This window comes from Xenopus laevis, chromosome 6L (genome assembly GCF_017654675.1).
Source record: "Xenopus laevis strain J_2021 chromosome 6L, Xenopus_laevis_v10.1, whole genome shotgun sequence".
NCBI lineage: Eukaryota > Metazoa > Chordata > Amphibia > Anura > Pipidae > Xenopus > Xenopus laevis.
Window position 1 is genome coordinate 148,802,095 of NC_054381.1, and position 20,843 is coordinate 148,822,937.

General features: G+C 41.3%; 1 protein-coding gene across 1 annotated transcript in view; it reads left to right on the forward strand.

The window, feature by feature from the left end:
* Positions 1–2,432: 2,432 nt before the first annotated feature.
* trpv4l.1.L (transient receptor potential cation channel, subfamily V, member 4 like, gene 1 L homeolog) overlaps positions 2,433–20,843 on the forward strand; it is a 69,966-nt gene continuing 51,555 nt past the window's right edge. Inside the window, exon 1 of the mRNA XM_018268227.2 lies at positions 2,433–2,597. The gene's annotated coding sequence lies outside the window, so the exon portion shown is untranslated. The remainder of the gene's footprint in view (positions 2,598–20,843) is intronic.

Genomic DNA, 20,843 nt, shown 5'->3' on the forward strand with positions numbered 1-20,843 from the left:
GTCTGGGCACTGCTTAATATTACACCAAACTGAATGTAGATGGGGTAACATCAGTGGTTTGGGGGCTAAGTATAATAACCACATATCAATGCATATGTCATATAATATTTGGTCCGGCCACTGGTTACTACTATAACCTTACTGTATGTACAGTATATGCTTAAACATTTCAGTGGCTTTGGGGCTTACTAAGGTTAAAACCAAAAATAAATGTACATGCTATACATTTCTCTGGTTTGGACACCAATCAATATAACAACTATAGTGCTATAATAAACTGACTTTATAGAAGTCTGTTCTAGCTACTTTCCCTGGTGGGTTAATACCACCATAAGACTCTTTTCTCAGGGGTAAGCCCTCACAGCGGGGTGGAGGCAGGGTGTAGTGCAACTGTAATTGTGTGCAATGCACAAGAGATTGGGTGCCAGTAGTTTTATTTTGCTTAAACCATAAACTGAGTTTATTAACTAAAACCAGAGTTCACAATAGAGTATGGAACATAGAATAACACATAGATCAACCAATATAACAAGATATACTCACTGTACCAAACATAGAATGACTCTTTGCAAAGTAGAGAGTACACGGTAGAGAATTAGGCAGCTTGTGAGAAGGTATTTCCCCAATCTTCAGGATTACCTTAGGTGGAACTCAGAAGACTACGTACTCTGAGTCTTAAGCCCTACTATGGGGTCACTAATACCCGGGATCTTAATCCCTCTAATATCCTTGTCAGAGTTTTGAGCTGCTTAACTACATACCCTATCTATCACTCCTAGAGTGATCTATTAAAGGATATAACTATCACTTCACTAGACTCAGACTGAGTTCCACCACCCCTAACCTCTGCTGCATAACAGAGGAAAGGTTCAGCAGTAATGGACCTGACCTCATGGTTTGCAAGACTTTTATACTATGCCACAGTGCCATCTAGCATCCACTGTGAGAACTGCAGGAATTACACAAGCACAAAGCCCCCATACAGACCCACTTAGACATCCATATCACTAAGGATGTGCCTGTCAATAAAGGGTAAGGGTGTCTAAATTTTCACATCCCTACACAACCAAACTGAAGGTAAATGTTATACTACTGAGTGATTGGTGTGGTAAGGTTTTTAGGCATTTCCAGAGGGTGCCTATATAGCCTCCATGTTTGTATGTAAACATGGTAACACAAGTCAAGGCTCCAGTAACACTGGGTCAGGTTGGTTTCAAATAACATTGATGTAGGTTATAAGCATGGAGTACTCTTGCAAATTGGGTATTGTATGCTTGCTTATAACAGCAGCCAAGACTGACTTAAAGGCAGCAGCCAAGTCAGATATAGGTATTATGAACTTAATTAAGTGCATTAGCTGTGTTGCAGATAAGTATTATACCCTTATATACAGCAGTCCATAATGGCTTAGGGGTCTGTGCCCTGGTAAGTATGCCCCAATCAGTATATGGGTTACAGAAACAGTAAATGTGGTAACTTATGTAGGCATATATCTTGTCCAAATGGATTGGCTAAGGCCAATTCTGGGCAAGGTCTAGGAGCACAATTGAGCTTTTTATAGCATTCAAGTTTCACGCCAGCGCCCCTGTGCCTTTAAATTGCGAAGAGGCGCACACGTCCTAAGGATCCAAGAAGGCGACCCGAAGACAATCGGTGTGGGTGGCGTCCCCGCCACACCACTGGACCACCAGGGCAAGTTGTTTTTACTACACAGGGGGTCCAGGTGCTCATGCCCCAGACCTTCATCTTAGGGAAGTAATAACAAACAAGCACGATTCAATTGTAGGCTGGCCCAAAATCTGGACTTCACTTCAAAATATGCAAATAAAAGAAGATTTATTCCACAAAAAGGAACATCTCAAAGGGTGGAGTGAAGTCCAGATTTTGTGCCAGCCTACAATTAACTCGTGTTTGAGGTCATGTAGAAGTCAATGGCAGATGTTCCTTTTACAATCTGAAGATAACGGGATCTTCTCTGGGTTTCATCTAATAATCCAAAAATTCTGGGTTTTCAGGTGATAACTAGTGATGGGTTAATAAATTAGCGAATTTTATCGAGTTTTTTCCCGACCAGACTTTTTTGAGTCATTCTATTGATAAATAAGATAAAATCATGGATGGGAGTTTGGTCAAGCTTGGTTTAATAAAAATATGAGAAAAATTTGAGTTTTAGTAAATAACCCCCTAAGTATAAAAAGACCTGTTTGCTGGGGCTGGAACTAGGGGTAGACAGAAGAGGCACATGCCAAGGGGAGGGCACCAGACTTATATCTTTTCTGCCTACCACCAGTTTGACTTTACATTGGACAACTCCATGTCATACTTACCGGGATAGCCCCGCCCCAGTGCTCCCATCAGAAGGACCATCCCCAAAGCTTTAAAAGGCCAACCCCACCCTCCAGTCCGGTGTCTTTTTTTTCCTTCTGCTTCAGTTTATTTTTGCTCCTGTTAGAAACAGGTTTTCTTTTTAACCTTGGGGAAGCATTAGGGCTTGCCAGAAAGCATCCTAGGGACTCGGGGTTGGTCCTGGTGATCTTTTTACCCCTAAGCACATTACCTCATGTTTGGAGTCTTCACTGTTTAATCTTCTGGATCAGGTAGGCGCAGTTTTACTGTGGCTAATATCATTGGTTTTTTCCTTGATCCATGTGCCCTCCAGCCTGATTGTATCCAGAGCTGTGGCAAGTGCTATGTCTCCCCATCCGTATGCCTACCTGGGCATGTCTAAAAAGCGTCCAGCGGCATTGGGGAATATGGCCCTTATACCCTTATGATTTTTATGGATGGGAGAGGGAGGTGGCAGTTAGTTACATTAATCTGATAACAATACTTAGTTAGCGGCCTGAGCCTTATGCCCTCCTTCTCTTTTTTCCCCTATACAGGGGTATTATATTTTTCTTCTGGAGGAATTTAGGTTTCAGAGCCAGCTGCTTCCCTGTGTACAACTCTTCCTTTTATAGTATAGGTTTGTGAACTAAACTAACATGTACTTCTACACTGCTATCTGATGTTAGCTAGCTTAGAAGCTAGGACAGTGCTGCAAGGGAGTAAGAAAACTGTTCAGCCAGTATAAATGTGTTTGTATGTGGATGTGGATAGTGGCTAGCTGGGATTGGCAGCTAGAGATGTCGCGAACTGTTCGCCGGCGAACTTGTTCGCGCGAACATCGGGTGTTCGCGCTCGCCGGAAGTTCGCGAACATCGCGCGACGTTCGCCATTTTGGGTTCGCCATTGTTGGCGCTTTTTTTTGCCCTCTCACCCCAGACCAGCAGGTACATGGCAGCCAATCAGGAAGCTCTCCCCTGGACCACTCCCCTTCCCTATAAAAACCGAAGCCCTGCAGCGTTTTTTCACTCTGCCTGTGTGTGCTGAAGAGATAGTGTAGGGAGAGAGCTGCTGCCTGTTAGTGATTTCAGGGACAGTTGAAAGTTTGCTGGCTAGTAATCGTTTTGATACTGCTCTGTTATTGGAGGGACAGAAGTCTGCAGGGGTTTGAGGGACATTTAAGCTTAGGTAGCTTTGCTGGCTAATAATCTACCTTCTACTGCAGTGCTCTGTATGTAGCTGCAGTGGGCAGCTGTCCTGCTTCTGATCTCATCTGCTGACTGCTGCAATAACAGTAGTCCTTGTAAGGACTGCTTTTATTTATTTTTTGTTGTTTTACTACTACTACTACTACTACTATAAGAGCCCAGTGCTATTAGTCTAGCAGTGTTGGGGAGTGGGACTGGTGTGCTAATCTGCTGCTCCTAGTAGTTCAGCAGCACCAACTTTAATTTTTTTTTTTTAATATTCATTTTTTTTTTATTTTACTTTTTTTTATTTTACTACCGCTGTAGTAGTGTATAAGTTGACCTTTTAGGCATTATTTGCCCTGTAGGCATTTTTTGCCCAGTGTGTTATTCAACCAACTGCCATCTAGCTGTGTGACCTTGTTCACATTCTGTCTAAATATCCATAATATTACCGTCTCCAGAAAAACACCGGAGTGACTTTTTTCAAGCAGCCATAATATATTTTATGTAATCCGTATCCACCGCTGTAGTAGTGTATACGTTGACCTTGTAGGCATTGTTTGCCCAGTTTTTTTGGCCGCAGCCACTGAAGCACAGAGGCCAGAAAAAATATGCCATATAAATGCTGAAAATAGTCATTTTTTGCCATACGTTGACTCAACGTATATGGCAAAAAATTACTATTTTCAGCATTTATATGGCATATTTTTTCTGGCAACTGTGCTTCAGTGGCTGCGACCAAAAAAACTGGGCAAACAATGCCTACAAGGTCAACGTATGGCAAAAAATGACTATTTTCAGCATTTATATGGCATATTTTTTCTGGCAACTGTGCTTCAGTGGCTGCAACCAAAAAAACTGGGCAAACAATGTCTACAAGGTCAACGTATGGCGAAAAATGACTATTTTCAGCATTTATATGGCATATTTTTTATGGCAACTGTGCTTCAGTGGCTGCGTCCAAAAAAACTGGGCAAACAATGCCTACAAGGTCAACGTATGGCAGTTGTTTAAAGAGAACAGTAGATTACTAGCCAGCAAAGCTACCTAAGCTAAAATGTCCCTCAAATCCCTGCAGACTTCTGTCCCTCCAATACAGAGCAGTATCAAGCAGATTACTAGCCAGCAAACTTACTATCATCTGTCCCTGAAATCACTAACAGCTCTCCCCCTACACTATCTCTTCCAAGCACACACAGGCAGATTTTTCAGATACATTTTTGCCCTTGATCCCCCTCTGGCATGCCACTGTCCAGGTCGTTGCACCCTTTAAACAACTTTAAAATCATTTTTCTGGCCAGAAATGTCTTTTCTAGATGTTAAAGTTCGCCTTCCCATTGAAGTCTATGGGGTTCGCGAACCGTTCGCGAACCGCTCGCGTTTTTGCGCAAGTTCGCGAATATGTTCGCGAACTTTTTTTCCGACGTTCGCTACATCCCTATTGGCAGCCAGAGAGACTGGCCTTTTTACTCTACGGCAGAGTGCTCTCAGTCTGCATAATGTAGCAATTCGTAGTCCTGACACTGCTTAATATTTCAACCAAACTGACTGTATATGTTGAACCATTTCAGTGATTCTAGAGCTGGCTTGAATAACCAAATATAAATGCATATGTTATACATTTATGGGCCTGTCACTGCATAATGTGGTAACCAAACTGACTGTATATGTGGAAACGTTTTAGTGGTTCTAGGGCACTGCTTGATATTACACCAAACTGAATGTAGATGGGAAAGGCAGAGAAGGGTTCCCAGGTTCTGTAGTTCACTCCCTTAGCCGGTTAAGAAAAAATCCGTTCTCCCTCGGATAGGTAACAATAGAGTATGTATAGGTAAACCAGCGCTAATAGCTCGGGATAAATAAGAGACAAAAAAGTAATATATAGTGTAGTATTTCTTTAACACATAAAGCACCCTTTGCGCAGTTAAGATTGATCTTAGGTAAAGTGTCTTTTTTCCTTCACCTGTGGGGTTAATTTACCCTTTAACCTTTTATCAGCTTTTAGATAATTGCACTGTCTGTGGTTGCAAATTTTATACTCACAAACGTTTAGATATGTCACTTGCGTTGAAAATATTAGCTATAGCTTTCCAACCGTGGAAAAGTGGCTGAACTTACCCCGGGAGCAGCTGAGGAGGAAACATGTACCTTGTGTTCTGGTGCGGTGAGTACTAAATTCAGTACTATTTCCTTTTCTTTCTCTGACAGTCCATTTCCTCTGAATATACAGAGTTCTCAGATTTTCCTCAAAGTGATTTAGGTCCACCTGTGGGGGTTTCATTCTTCTGAGTTTTATCTGGTATAGATTATACTTCCTTATGTGGAACAAATTCCTTCCCATTGGGATATTAGCTTGCTAAGTCCCGGTAAGTATGACATGGAGTTGTCCAGTGTAAAGGGAAGATTATATCATACTTACCGTGATCTTCCTTTCATGGACAACTCCATAGTTCCCATCCCTTTTTCGGTAGTTTCTAGAAGCTTAAAGGGATCCTGTCATCGGAAAACATGTTTTTTTCAAAACGCATCAGTTAATAGTGCTACTCCAGCAGAATTCTGCACTGAAATCCATTTCTCAAAAGAGCAAACAGGTTTTTTTTATATTCAATTTTGAAATCTGACATGGGGCAAGACATTTTGTCAATTTCCCAGCTGCCCCTGGTCATGTGACTTGTGCCTGCACTTTAGGAGAGAAATGCTTTCTTGCAGGCTGCTGTTTTTCCTTCTCAATGTAACTGAATGTGTCTCAGTGGGACATGGGTTTTTACTATTGAGTGTTGTTCTTAGATCTACCAGACAGCTGTTATCTTGTGTTAGGGAGCTGTTATCTGGTTACCTTCCCATTGTTCTTTTGTTTGGCTGCTGGGGGGGAAAAGGGAGGGGGTGATATCACTTCAACTTGCAGTACAGCAGTAAAGAGTGACTGAAGTTTATCAGAGCACAATGACTTGGGGCAGCTGCGAAATTGACAATATGTCTAGCCCCATGTCAGATTTCAAAAGTGAATATAAAAAATCAGTTTGTTCTTTTGAGAAACGGATTTCAGTGCAGAATTCTGCTGGAGCAGCACTATTAACGGATTCATTTTGAAAAAAAAAATTTTCCATGATAGTATCCCTTTAATTATGAGACACCGGACTGGGGGTTGGGCTTTTAAAGCTTTGGGGAGGGTACTTCTGATGGGAGCACTGGGGCAGGGCTATCCCGGTAAGTATGACATGGAGTTATCCATGAAAGGAAGATCACGGTAAGTACAGGGGCGCTTTGCCAATGAGGCGAGTTGAGGCTGTTGCATCAGGCGGCAGCACCCCACTAGGTACCAGGGGCAGCAAAAATGCAGCTCCTGGTACTTTAAGAGCCAAATTTCCAGTTCTCAAACCGGAAATTCAGCTCTTGTAGCACAGAGAGCGCAGTTAGGTTCTCTGCGGTAGTGAACTGGCCCTCTCTGACGGCCTCCTGGATCCCCTCAGGTGCAAAAAGGTAAGCGCATGGGGGAGGGGGGGCGGCACCAACTGGTGCTGCCTCAGAGGGCGGAGGGGCCAGGATCGCCCCTGGGTAAGTATGATATAATCTTCCCTTTCTCTAACTGAAGCAGCCTCACTGGCTGGTAAAGCAATGCACAACAATGACGAGTTGGGAGTTACCGCTTGTCCCTATTGCACATTGTTTTGTGCTTCGAATCTTTTCACCCATTTCTGGTTGAAATCTTATCTAAATTTTATTTTGTGCAGGTAAAACGAATAATATGCCAGGAGGATTAATTTAGATAAGACTAAATAAAATGGAACATAAATTTGAACAATGTGGTCATCCCACATCCATGTTACAGGGACGAAGACGGGATATGGTAACCCAAATAAAAAACACATTGCATTTGTTACAACATGACGAGTCCCAATATAACAAGAACTATATGGAAACATTGAGAAATAATAATAAATAATAATATAATAAAATAAAAAATGGTATTTTAGAGGTAAAAGCTTTTTAAATACCCCCAAAGACGTCTTATAAAGTGGGAGACAAGGATTATGAATTAAGAAGAGCATGAATTGGAATCTATTACAGGTATGGGACCTGTTATCCAGAATGCTCAGGACCTGGTGTTTTCCTGATAATGGATCTTTCCATAATTTGGATCTTCATACCTTAAATCTACTAGATTATGTAAACATTAAATAAACTCAATAGCCTGGTTTTGCTTCCAATAAGGATTAATTATATCTTAGTTGGGATCAAGTACAATCTACAGTTTTATTATTACAGAGAAAAGGAAATCATTTTTTAAAAATTTGGATTAATTTATTATAATTGAGTCTATGGGAGACGGCCTTTTAGTAATTCGCAACTTTCTGGATAACGAGTTTCCGGATAACAGTTCCCATACCTGTATTCATTTTGTCTCCAAATTTACTTTTTACACTTTGTTCAGTAAATCAGGGGCCATCTAAGGACACTGAAAAGCATTAAATACATAATGTCTTAACTGATGTATCAGTATTAGTATCAATATGATGTGACTTTGTAATCTCATTTTAAATTATTCCAGTAGAAGGCGCTGCAGGCTAGTCTATAGACAATGTAACATTGCATTTGTAACTTAAATGCAACGTTGCTGCTGGAATTGTAAAAGTTTTCTAAAGATGGGCAATGCCCTAGATATCTTCTCTTTCAGTCACTGCCAAATGCTTGGAGTTCTCCTTTAGTAAAAAATATTGTTTCCAGGATCAGAATATTCCAGTATATGGCAATGTTAGCTTGACAACATATTAGCAAATAAATGACTGATAATAGTGAGAGAGCATAAAATTCTGTGTATGCAGATTCCCCCCGGGAGCCCCCCTAGCCTTGGTAGTAGGGATGTAGCGAACCGCCGCCGATGTGTTCGCGAACGCCGTTCGCGAACACCGGCAAAATTTGCGAACTGTTCGCGAACTGTTCGCGAACTTCGATCATCCGAAAATCGTTCGATTCGAACGATCGAAGGATTTTAATCGTTCGATCGAACGATTTTCGTTCGAATCGAACGAAAATCGTTCGATTTTAGCGATCGAATGGTCGAATGGGCGACCGATTTTGACGCGAACGCCTATTGGCGAACGTCGCGCGACGTTCGCGAACTTGCGGCGGACGCGAACAGTCGAAGTTCGCGCGAACTAGTTCGCCGGCGAACAGTTCGCTACATCCCTACTTGGTAGTACTACCTTCACCTTGAGGAAGAACCTCAAGTGGTCTCTGGTTGTTGCAGTTCCACAACAACAGCAAAGCATATAATGTGTGCATAGAGTTACCACCTGGCTGATAAAAATGATCCTTGATGCCAATGTTATTAATAGGGAAAAAAGCTAAAAATATAAAAATTCTGGTATTTTTTTCCAGAAATGGTGGAAACCCAATAATTCATTTTATTACTGTAAATCAACACCAGGGGTGTATCCTGTCCAATAAATATCTAACATCTAATATCTAAAATATCACAGCATGGACAAATAAAGGTATAACCTAACACAGTCACTTTGGGGCAAATTCACTAAAGTGCGAAGTGGCTAACGCTAGCGTAAATTCACCAGTGTGACATCATTTCGTTACTTCGCCGATTTACTAACGGGCGCTGGCGTAAATTCGCTAGCGAAGTGGACCTACTCTAGCGCTACTTCGCACCCTTACGCCAGGCGAAGTTGCGCTATGGCGAAGGAACATAACTACGCTAATTCACTAACTAGCGGATTTTCATGAACGTTAACTCTTGCGCCAGACTTGCCTGTTGAAAAAAGTTGACATTTTTTCAGTCCCAAAAAATGCTGGCATCTTTTCCTTTTTTAAGGGTGATAGGCTGAAAAAGATTGTAAATTTTTTTGGGGGTACCCTCCTTCCCCTCTACATTTCCTAACATATGGCACCTAAACTATACAGTGGGCACATGTATAGGGCAAAATAACAATTCTATTTTATTTTATGAAGCTTTCCCAGGCTTGTGTAGTGTAATGTATTTGCTGCTACATATATGTCCATTGTACTTTAACATGACACCGTATGCAAATTAGGCATCGCTAGCGTAACTTCACTTTGCTTGACGAATTGACGCTAGCGCAACTTCGCTACCGTTCGCCTCCCTGAGCACAACTTCGTATTTTAGTGAATTTGCGTAGAGCTGGCGAAACTACGTCTGTCGGAGTGTGGCGAAGCTACCGTCGGCGCAACTTCGGATCTTAGTGAATCTGCCCCTTTGTCTTTTGATATCTAATCACCAACTAGTGCAAACAGTGCAATTTAATATTCTACTTAGGGTTAGTTCTTCTCTGGGAGATTGTCGCTCAGAAGACGAGGCTATTAGTCGCCAGGCGACAAAATCTCCCCGAATCTCCTCGTGTGAACTAACCCTTAGGAAAAATAAAAGATAACAGTTGTACTTATCAGGTGGAATTGTATGGCTTCCTGAAATGTTACTTTTTGTGGACTTCCACAGTTCAGGGATTGTCATACTGGGGGATGAGATATCAGCAGGTGTGGCACTTTATACCAAATATGTTCAAGCATTTACACCAAATTGCATGTACATGTACTGTGTAAGGCTATAGTAAATTGAATAGCACTGTTACTCTAACTCCAACTTCCATGGTACCGAGGGCCGGAATTTTTCCAATCTACATGGCCCCATTGGCCTTCGATATGTGAGCGGGTCATGACCATACTGCCTCCTCTGCTGCATGTACACCTCCCAAGCGTGTCGACGTTCTTGACCCTCGCTGTGCCTTCCCAGCTCTCTCCGCTGCCTGATTTTTCCCTTTTTGAGCCGCTTCGGCTCTCCTCCCTCTCCGCTGCCTTTTGCCTCCTCCCCTCCAGCACTGCTTTCTGTCCCCTTGCCTACCTCTCGCCTCACCATGTCCTCACCTGCTGCTGATTCCTCTGTGTTGGCTCTTCCCCGGAACCTGCTCTGCGTTGGCTGCGGACTTCTACTTGCTGCTCGTCTGTATCCCCTGCGCGGTGGTGAAGGACTGAGCCTGACTGGTGGCATGGAACGCCGTGCTCTCTGCACTACCAATGCCGTTGCGCTGCTGCTCCCTGGCCTCTCTGCTCCTTGTGCTGTACTGTACTTCTTTAATGTTTTGGGAAGAGCTGTAGGTGGGGCTATTGAGCCATTAAATCATGTAGAGGTAAAAAAAAAAGCCACCAACAGTATGTTTATCCCCCAAAAAACACTTTCTTTCAAATGAAAAATTAGTAAATATAGATTTATACTCCAAAATACCACACTGCAAAGCTAAATTTATGAAATCTTTATATAGATAGGGTTGCCAAAGTGTGTTGCAGGGAGAGACCTCCCAAAAATATTGCATATTAATTTTATTGGCTGGCATTTTAGCTTGTGCAAACAAAGCACTCTCGTTGTGTTTTATATGTCATAAGACACCCCAACAGTGGGTTGATCTCAGAATGAATCTAAATCTTTTTTTGCCCCAAATTACCAAACTTCTGAGCACTGCTACAGATAAGGGATTTATGACATTTCTGATAATCACTTCAATGCTTGCACCAAACCATTTTACCTCCCACGTTACAATACAAAACTAAAATATCCTAAATATGAATGCCTGGTTGTATTTTAACAGTTTCATGCCCAACATGTATAGGATTACCAAAGTATGTACTATTAAAATAGTGTAGAATCAACCTATTGCCTCAATTATACATGTTTTACACGCCCCAAAAACTAAATTAATTCAGAAAACCACAGATACCTTTATGACTCTTTTGCTTAATTCCCGAAACTGCATTTTAATTTGTTTAATTAGTTTAATTCCATGTGTAACTCGGCTCCAAACTTTGTTCTGAACCCCTGGTACTCTTGTTTGTTAAACCAACTCTGTTTATGACCCAAACTGTGTGTGGCCTAGTAAAGAATATATTTAGTGTCACACTCCTAATTCATAAAACACTCAAGTATTTAAAAATGATTTTGTTTTTATTAGTATCCGTATATAACCCAATACACTTCACCTCCCATAAAGTATTAAGGGGTTCATGTCAGGGCCACAGAAAGATGTAGGCCTTTTACAACTCTGTTCTAAACACTGCTGCTATAGTAATTTATCTATCATTTTATCATTGTTTCACAACAGCCGCTCCCCAATACATATGCCTTTTTTGGCTCCAAATTTCCTCTTGAATCATAACTTAAATTACTAACACTAATACATTCAAGGTCCTTAATAATTACCCCACCTGTTTAGAGAAGCATATTCAATGAATCTTGATTGATCATAAATCAATTTGTCATAAATCATGTGGTTTGTTGTCAACGCCTCTGTTCTTGTGCCAAAGCCCTTTTCTATGTTAGTAATATTGTGTCAGTATTAATTAGTGACTCAATTCTCTCTTCCTCTTTCTTAATCTTTCTGGGAATTGCCTGCTTTTTTGCTAGAGCTCGGGAAGATATTTTCAGGTTTTGCCGGCAACGTGTACTTTATTTGATGACTCCAGTAGATGTGTTACTGCTGAGGTTGCTTTATGGAATCTATCTTAGACATTTTCTGATTATCTGTATGCGGTGACATTTAGACTGTGGGGGTCTGATACCACCTGGAATGAGGCAGCTCAGAGATTCATTTTCAGGAAGGGGTTAACTGGGAATATTTAAATTGTACATTTTTCATTTTCACCATTTAATGGACACAGCTCAGCCCCACATTCTGTCCAGTTTCTGTTGAAGATGTTTTGTTTACATAGTTGGAAATCTTTTTGCACTTTGCACACTGAAAAGAACATTTTGCATAGCCACAGGCATCTGTGCTCCATTTCAGAGAGCAGAGACCTGCAGCTCGCTTCTCTAGTACAGTGCTGACTGCTTTAGTCAGGGTTGTATTAGTGAAGGGTCAGTGCCGTAACTAGAGGGGGGCGGGCCCTGGTGCGTGACGCACAGCCAGGCCCCCGCCCCCCTCCATACACGGCGGATTCCAGTGGCGAGCGGGCTGCCGGGGGGCCCTGAGGGGGTGCGGGCCCTGGTCCGCTCGCACCTCCTGCTCCCCCGGTAGTTCCACCACTGTGAAGGGTGTGTGTGAAGGCACATAGGTGTGCTCTTAGCACTCTTGTACTTGCACCTCCACGCTTTGTAAATTAACCTTTTATACGGGATTTGGCCCTGAAGAGAAATACTGGGAACCTGCTAGCAATGTTAATGCTGACCATTTGGCTGCTGTATTCTTACACTCAATGTTTCGGGGATGTCCGCCTTTATCAAGCATGTTGCTTGATAAAGGGGGACATCCCCAAAACGTTGCATGCTGCATTAAATAGATTTAAAGCAAGGGTATCACCCTGCCAGCACTACCCATGTGCCAGTGAATCCTTTGCCGTATACATTTGATAGGTGGCCGATACCTATCTCACCGTGCACCGGGGCTTCGTGATTAGAGGACCAGGGTGTGTGTCTGTATTGAACTTTTCCGTATTCTTACACTCGACCAGGGGTGCTCCACCAATTAGGCGAGTTGAGCCACTTGCCTCAGGCGGCAGCACCCCCCTGGTTGCCAGGGGCGGCAAAAATGCCGCTCCTGGTAACTAAGAGCCGAATTTCCTGTTTTCAACCCGGAAATTCGGCTCTTCTAGTGCAGAGAGCGCAATTGCGTTCTCTGCACTAGTGACATGCACCGCCCCTGACCCCCTCCAGCGCTGAAAAGGTGAGCAACATGAGGAGGGGTGGGGGTGGCAACAGAAGGCCGCTGTAGGCTGCATAAAGGCAAGGATCGCCGCTGCACTCCACATCCTTATAAACCTGTCCCTAGGGCAACAAGAGGGTACCTTTGGTAGTGGCAAAATCTGGTTCAGCAATGGTAGGGGTTAATTACTGGTCTCCTCCCCTCAGTGCCCATAGAAAGCTTTTTATAGACCCTCCCCATTCAGTTCCTTGCCACAGGTTTCCTTGCTGTGTGTTGAGGTGGTCATAGATCAAAAGATCAGCTTGTTTGGGGGATCTTTCCTGATATGCCCCGATAGGCCAAACCTTGGGCCAAATGATCACATCACAACGGGGATACAGCCAGATACAGACCAACAGACTCATTCACACATGTCACCAATATATCCCAGAATTCATATTTAGAATATTTTATTTTTGTATTGTCATGTGGGAGATAACATGCTTTAAAGTGCAAGCATTGAAGTGATTATCAGAAATGTCATTAGACCCTTATCTGTAGCAGTGCTAGTTTGGTTTGGTTATTTGGGGCAAAAAAAGATACAGGTATGGCCCACGACCGGATCAGCCCACCACATTGTGTGTATATCTGGGAGAGATCCGCCAAATGAGCGCATCTCCCTGTGTATGGCCAGCTTTATTTTCATGCAACTTTATGTGATCAGATTCAAATGTCACCAGTAAGCAGGGCTGATCCTATCAAATGTGGGGCCCAATTGGGACCATGTTGGCGGGGCCCCTAGACAAAGTGTTGCTGGCTACTGACACACCAAGTATTTAGGAAAATAAGGGCATACAGGCACAAAATAGAAAGGAAAGGGGCAGACAAGGTAAGAGAGTGAGAGGGATGAAATAGGAGCACATTATAGGGGCACACAGGGTTAGAGAGAGAGGGAGGAAATAGGAAAGTGGACTGGGCCAATTAGTTTGGGGCAGGCTGGGCCGATTCAGCTTGGGAGCAGGCTTGGTGGGATTGGGGGCAGGCAGGGCCTATCAAGGTTGGAGGAAAGCTGGGCCTATGAGAGTTGGGGGCAGGCTAGACCTATGGAGTTGGGGGATAGGCTGGCTTATCAGAGTTGGGTGTGGGCTGGACCTATGGATTTGGGGATGGGCTGGGCAAAGTTGGGGGGCAGGCCAGGCAGCATCATGTGCTGAGGGAAATATTATCTGTGGTGCCCAATTGGTCCAATAGGCCTAAGGCCGGCCCTGAGTGGGGGGGGATCATTTGTATCATCATACAACATATTGTGCTGTTGCATGACTAAGATTTTGTAGGTCACATAAATCTGACCAATAAAATCTTAACAGAATCTCCATTATAGCTGAACCCTGACTTATTCTCTGCTTTATAGGTATTTAGAAATTGCATTCCTGTAAGTGTTGTTCAGTTATCCTATGACTGACCCTCCTGTGCATATTATGTTCATATCAGTTACCTATTTACTGGCTAATTGCTCTGGGCTTGTGCCCAAGGTTTTTTTTCATGTTGGTAATATATTGTTGGTAATATATTGTTTGTATTGACTCGAATCTCTTTCCCTCTCATTTCTGCACCTTATAACTAGTAACCCTTTCTTGAGAACTGCCTGCTTCTTGGCTATGGTTTCAGCCACTGGGAATTCAAAAGCCAATTTGAATTATAACAAAATGCTTTAGGGCTTGTTCACCTTAAAACACTTTTTTTTCAGTTCAGTTGTTTTCAGTTCACCAGAAATAACGAGTTTTTAAAATGACTTTCTATTTTCGATTTGTGACTGTTTAGCTAATATTGAAGTGTAAATTTATTTTTTTACCTTCTTTCTGAAGCAACTCTTGGAGGGGGGGGGATCACTGACTCTGTAACTGTTCTATATTGATACATTAAATTAGTCGATACATTTCTTATGTCCCTGCTGAGCAGAATCCCTGAGTTTCATTAAAGGATAAGTAAACCTTAAAAATAAGTGAATGTAAAATTGATGAGGGTGCTATCCTAAGCACTTTTACAATGTACATTCATAATTTTTTTTTTTTTAAGGTTACATGTACTGTTAACATGAATTAATTTTGTTACAAAAGAGCCACCTGCTGGTCATTTTCTGCCCAGTCTGACCACCAAGTAGTCAAGGAAGTTGTAAGGAGAAATAAAGTTCTTAGAATAGCACCCTCACCCATTTACTTATTTTTAAGGTTTACTTATCCTTTAAAGGCAGCTGTTAGAATTGTTACAATAGTTGCTTATATTCCTCACACATCCTACTGAGAAATGTATCAACTAAAGGAGCAAATTGTAACAAAATCTGCCCCTGGAACACTGAGCTGCCAGACTGAAACACCAGAGACACGAACATTCAACTTAAATCTTGAATTTAGAATGTTTACAGAGATTCTAGGCCCTGGCAGTATGTAGGCACACGCGTATATATATATATATATTCTTACGAAGGATCAGGACACACTGTTCTGTAGTGAAGTAATATACATAATACATGGTGCTGCAATAAATAATTAATAATTTAAATTTTAAATATAAATATAAATACATAGTACATTATACCAATATCACCACCTGGTGTGTCCCTTCAACCATCCTAAATCATCTTTAAACACATTCTTAAAGTTCCACATGTATTTAATCCTGCAAAACATAGTAAAAATCTGTTGTTACAATCTAACAAAGTTTCTCTCTATACAATGTATCTGTTGTATTTATTACTTAACTAGATTCTTTTACTTAAATTGAAGTGGATAATATATTGTAACTATGATGCTATTTAGAAACAAAGTTACCTCTCAAGTATATCACTGTTCCTCAATTAAAAAGCAGTTCATTGCCACCTGTCCATTAAGTCCCTTGGGAGCTGTACAATTTAACTCATGTGTCCAAAATGCTTCTTTCCGCAACAATTCATTCTCAATGTCTCCTCCCCTGAGCCGAGGCTTAACTTGATCAATCGGCATGTATCTAAAAGCCAATGCATCATGCCTGGCCTCGGCCCAGTGTTTGGCTGCAGGTTGCTGCACTATATCCTGCTTCTTGTTACTCTCCTTCATTTTTGTTTTTCTCTCTGGGTCTCTACTAGCCCTGTGCATACTGATTCTTTCTTTTTTTGTATAAACATTTTTATTGTATTTTCAAAGGTAAATAGCATAAGTTAAGCAGAGAAACTGTACATATTATTGTATGTTCGTTATGAAAAAATGGGTATACAAATACCATTATTCCATGAGTTTGTTGATCAGCAACAATCACTTTTAACAAGGTGTCTTGATATCTGTATAACACAATAAAATTTGAAAATAGACAGTTGGGGTAGGAGACAGAATAGAAAGAAAGATGGGAAGGGGAAAGAGTAAGAAACATTGGAGAGGGGGAAAGGAGGGGGTAGAGAGAGCTTCTTTATCATGTCATTTCCGACAGTTAGGAGGTAGCAGCCATTGACGCAGATATATGAGTTGGGGAGAGAGAAGGAGGAGGGAGTGAGTATCTTTTTTTTTTTCCCTTTTCGCCTTCTTGCTCTGGAGGTGCTAGCTAAGTTCTCCACTGAGAGAGTTTTCTGCCCACCATTTAGTACATCTGAAAGGGGCTAGTAATTTTTGTTGTTTTTGTCCTTCCAATGTGTCTAGGTATTTGCTCCAAATATCAAAGAAAAGTGAGCCTTTGAGTTCCTTGTCTTGTAATGCCAAGACCCATTGGAGTTGCATTGTGTACAGTAATTTGCGTTCCCAAAGTTGTTTTGGAGGTGGTTGCGCGTTAGTCCAATATTCCAAGATGGTCTTAACTGTAGTTAGTACCATTATATCTGCAAGTCTGATGTTACCTTTGATGGTGTTGTCAGCGGGTGTGGGATACAATCCCAATTACTGATTCTTTCTTTAAATTGCCATATGGTTTTGCCACAGTACACTTAGTAAACTAATCCACATGGGCACTTAAAGTGGACCTGTCACCCAGACACCAAAATCTGTATAATAAAAGTCCTTTTCAAATTAAACATGAAATCCAATTTCTATTTTTTATTAAAGCATTCATAGCTGTTGTAAGCTCATTTAAAAATCTCAGCTGTCAATCAAATATTGTCTGCCCCTCCTCTATGCCCGTGGCATAGAGGCGGGGCAGACAATTACTTTCACTTTCCATTCAGCACTTCCTAGATGTCACTGCTCTCTACATATTCCCCTGTTCTCTTTACCATTTAATTGTGTAACCAGGGAATGGGGATGGACATCAGGTCCCCATTCTGGTGCAAAAACAAGATTCTGAGCTGATACAAGGCTTGCCTTAATAACAGTGTCCACAAAATGGCTCCTACCTGCTTGCCATAATTATGAATTCCCAGACTAAAGGAAACAAGATTCAAATAATTTATATAGTGTAATTAAAGTTCATTTTGCTTGACTAATGTGATAAAATAGGATTTTGAATATTTTTTTTTGGGTGACGGGTCCCCTTTAATATGTAAAAACAATAAAGCTTACAAAATGCAGCCCAATGAAAAAATGTCAGTCTCTTAGATTATTTCTTGCCGACCCCTTCACAGTCTCTCAACTGTACATGAATCCAAAATCGAATATATATAAACCCCCAAAAGAGGGAATATGTATAGGGAGCGATCAGCGCCTGTGGCAACAGAAATAAAAAACAAAAAACAAAAATAGCGCAATACGTTTGCAATGTAGAATATCACCCCGTGCTTGCACTGGATGTTAAGTGGATGTGTTTTCCCCTTTTCCTTCAGGTGGCTATTAGTGAATGAAAGTGGCAATTCAAGTGAACAGAGGGGCGGAAGAGTGCTTTTCCTGTGAAAATGGAATATGTTCCAAGGATGCAGGTGCCTCCACCTTCTATATAAAATGCCTACTTACAAACCACTGGCGTGGTATAATGCGTTTAATATGAAGCTCTCTCAGGTTTCTCCTCCAGTGTTCGACTCCTTCCAGGTTCCCAAAGTAGGAATACAAACCGATGATAGTGTAACACCGTTTATTTAAAACATAGTTAAAAGCAATTAAAATTTACACTCACATTTCCCTTGCGGGTTTTTGCGCATTGAGTCCAACAAACAGTTTTTCTGGGGTCCCCAGAGGCAGTCCTGCCAGCTTGCTCCAAAAATCTTTTCTGCTCGCTCCAGGTGCCTTGGTCCAGGTTGTTGCGTCCCCCAAACTATGCCTAACGCGTTTCGCTGGATGCTACCAGCTTCCTCAGAGGCGTCTCTACCATCTTTGTTTGTATCCTTCCTTTTAAAGCCCATTCCAGCGTGTTCGTTTGATTTCCGCTTTCACTTCCGGTTTATGCGTTCCAGCTTGTGCGTTCCAGCGTCTTCACTTCCGGTTTAGCGCATATAACTCTCGATCTTCTGTGTATTGTAATGTAGGCTAGTATATTTCTCTCCCGTGTCTTCTTTTCATCGCTCCTCTGGCTTAATACCCCACCAGGCCACAATACAACAACCCAGCTCCTCAAAAGAATATATATATATTTCTAACAACATGTAAAAATATGCAAAAATAGTGATCAGAGGGGATCATGGGGGATGTAGTTTCCCCTGTTTTTTTATCTGTTCAAAAAACTTTGTTTTCATTCATATATACATACAAAAAATACATACTTTTTTATAATAATTAATTATTTATAATAATTAATTTTTTATAATTAATATGTACTACCATAGCTGTTGCGCACGTCATTCTCTGTTTTATTTTATACTTTTTTTCCCTATGTGCAGGTGCATGAAATGCGTGCCTAAAATGAGGCTCTCACACATCCCGCACATCTATAAACCCCTGGACAGGGACTCTGGAAATGTTCTAGTGCATCACTAATATATTTCTCCATTACACATTTCCATTTATCCTAGAAATAGTTTTTGCAGCGATAATCCAATTAAGTTGGGTTTGTGAGCATCAATCGAAAAGCTCTGAATTGCGGAAAAGCCTTCTCCCATAGACTCCATTGTATCCAACCAGATATTTAAAAAATGATTTCCTTTTTCGCTGTAATAATAAAACAGTGTCTTGTACTTGATCCAAAATAAAATACAATTAATCCTTATTGGAAGCAAAACCAGCTTCTTGGGTTTACATAATGTTTACATGATTTTCTAATAGACTTAAGGTATGAAGATCCAAATTACAGAAAGACCCATTACCCAGAAAACCCCTGGTCCCAAGAATTCTGGATAACAGGTACCATGGCAGCTAAGAGAAAAAATTTTAAATTATAAACAGATAGAATGTGTAGCTGGGGCCCACCACCTTTAATAATAACACATACACATATTTTGATTACAATTATATTGGCCACAGCTTTATTGATACATGAAACAACATACGCCTGCTGCAGCAAGTGATGACTGCAGGCGCGAATTAACAATCGATCCCAGAGGGGTCTCCAGCAGCCTGATGTGGATCTAAGTCGTAAGCTACAGATCCTTAACTGCATATCCCACCATTTCCTTTATCATGGCATTTGCATAACTCCGCCACCGTCGGTCTGCGCACTCCCGCAAGACTGACGCCCCAGCAAAGCCAAAGCTTTTTCTATTCCTGTCTGAAAATCCATGTTCAAAATGTCCAAACCCATTCTGTTTAAATGGACTCCATCTTTTCTGAGTAATGCTTTATAATCCTTTTCTAACTCCTTATGCCTCAATGCTATACCCCCTATTCGTCTCACAAATGTGGAAACTGTTTTGTTCAATTTTCTGCGGCACTTCTTAATTGCACTGGTGTCCCAGCACCCCTCCAATTTAATCTGGACATGACCTCAGACCAAATAATTTTTATGCCTCCTATCATATGACCACAACGGGTTAAATCCTGTTTCATGGAATAAATTAATTTTTTAAAGTTTTTTTTTTTTACGTCCATTGCCCCCTGCATGTATGAGTAATATTTTAGGTCCCCTCGATATCCCTTTTAACTGTATTACCTCCGGTAATATTTGTGACTATCAGAGACCCCTGATACCACGCCACCTTATACTTACTATTGATGCATCCAAACCCAAATTTCTACCATATGTGCGCTTCCTGGCTCTCTTTGCTGCCCAATAAACATATGAATGGCCCAATAATTATACTGTAGCTGGGGGAAAACCTACATGAAAAGATGAGGAAGAAGGATGGAACATAAGTTACAAAATGAGATGTGGGCGTACATAACTACCTATTAGTTTTATTGTTTCTTCAGCTAGTTCTAACCTGAAAGTTCCCGTAGCTGCTCCAATTCTAAATGAATGAGTTGCAAATTCATCACCCGGTAATGAAAGATCCAGGCAGGAACGGAATATGCGTAAAAATTGGTATCTGGTTAAAAAAAGAGCCATCCTCATGAATTAATAATGGGCCATTCGTTTTTGGCTGGATATCCATATATTCTAATACAAGTTGTACAGGACAAACTTGACCCCCAATTGATTGTAGAGTTACCAATTTCCTTTGCTCATGGGATCTGTCTTGAAATGCCTAATTTTAAGTCTTATCTGTCACCCTAGTATCCTGAAAACATAAACCTCCTCTTTGATGGGGATACTAATTCCCCTATTCGAAAGGCCCCAAAGACGGCTAAAGAAAAAGCCAAACTGAATAACCTGACCTCAAATTGTGAAAAGCTGGTAAAATGTTTATTACTTCCATCAAAATTTTAAACAAAAT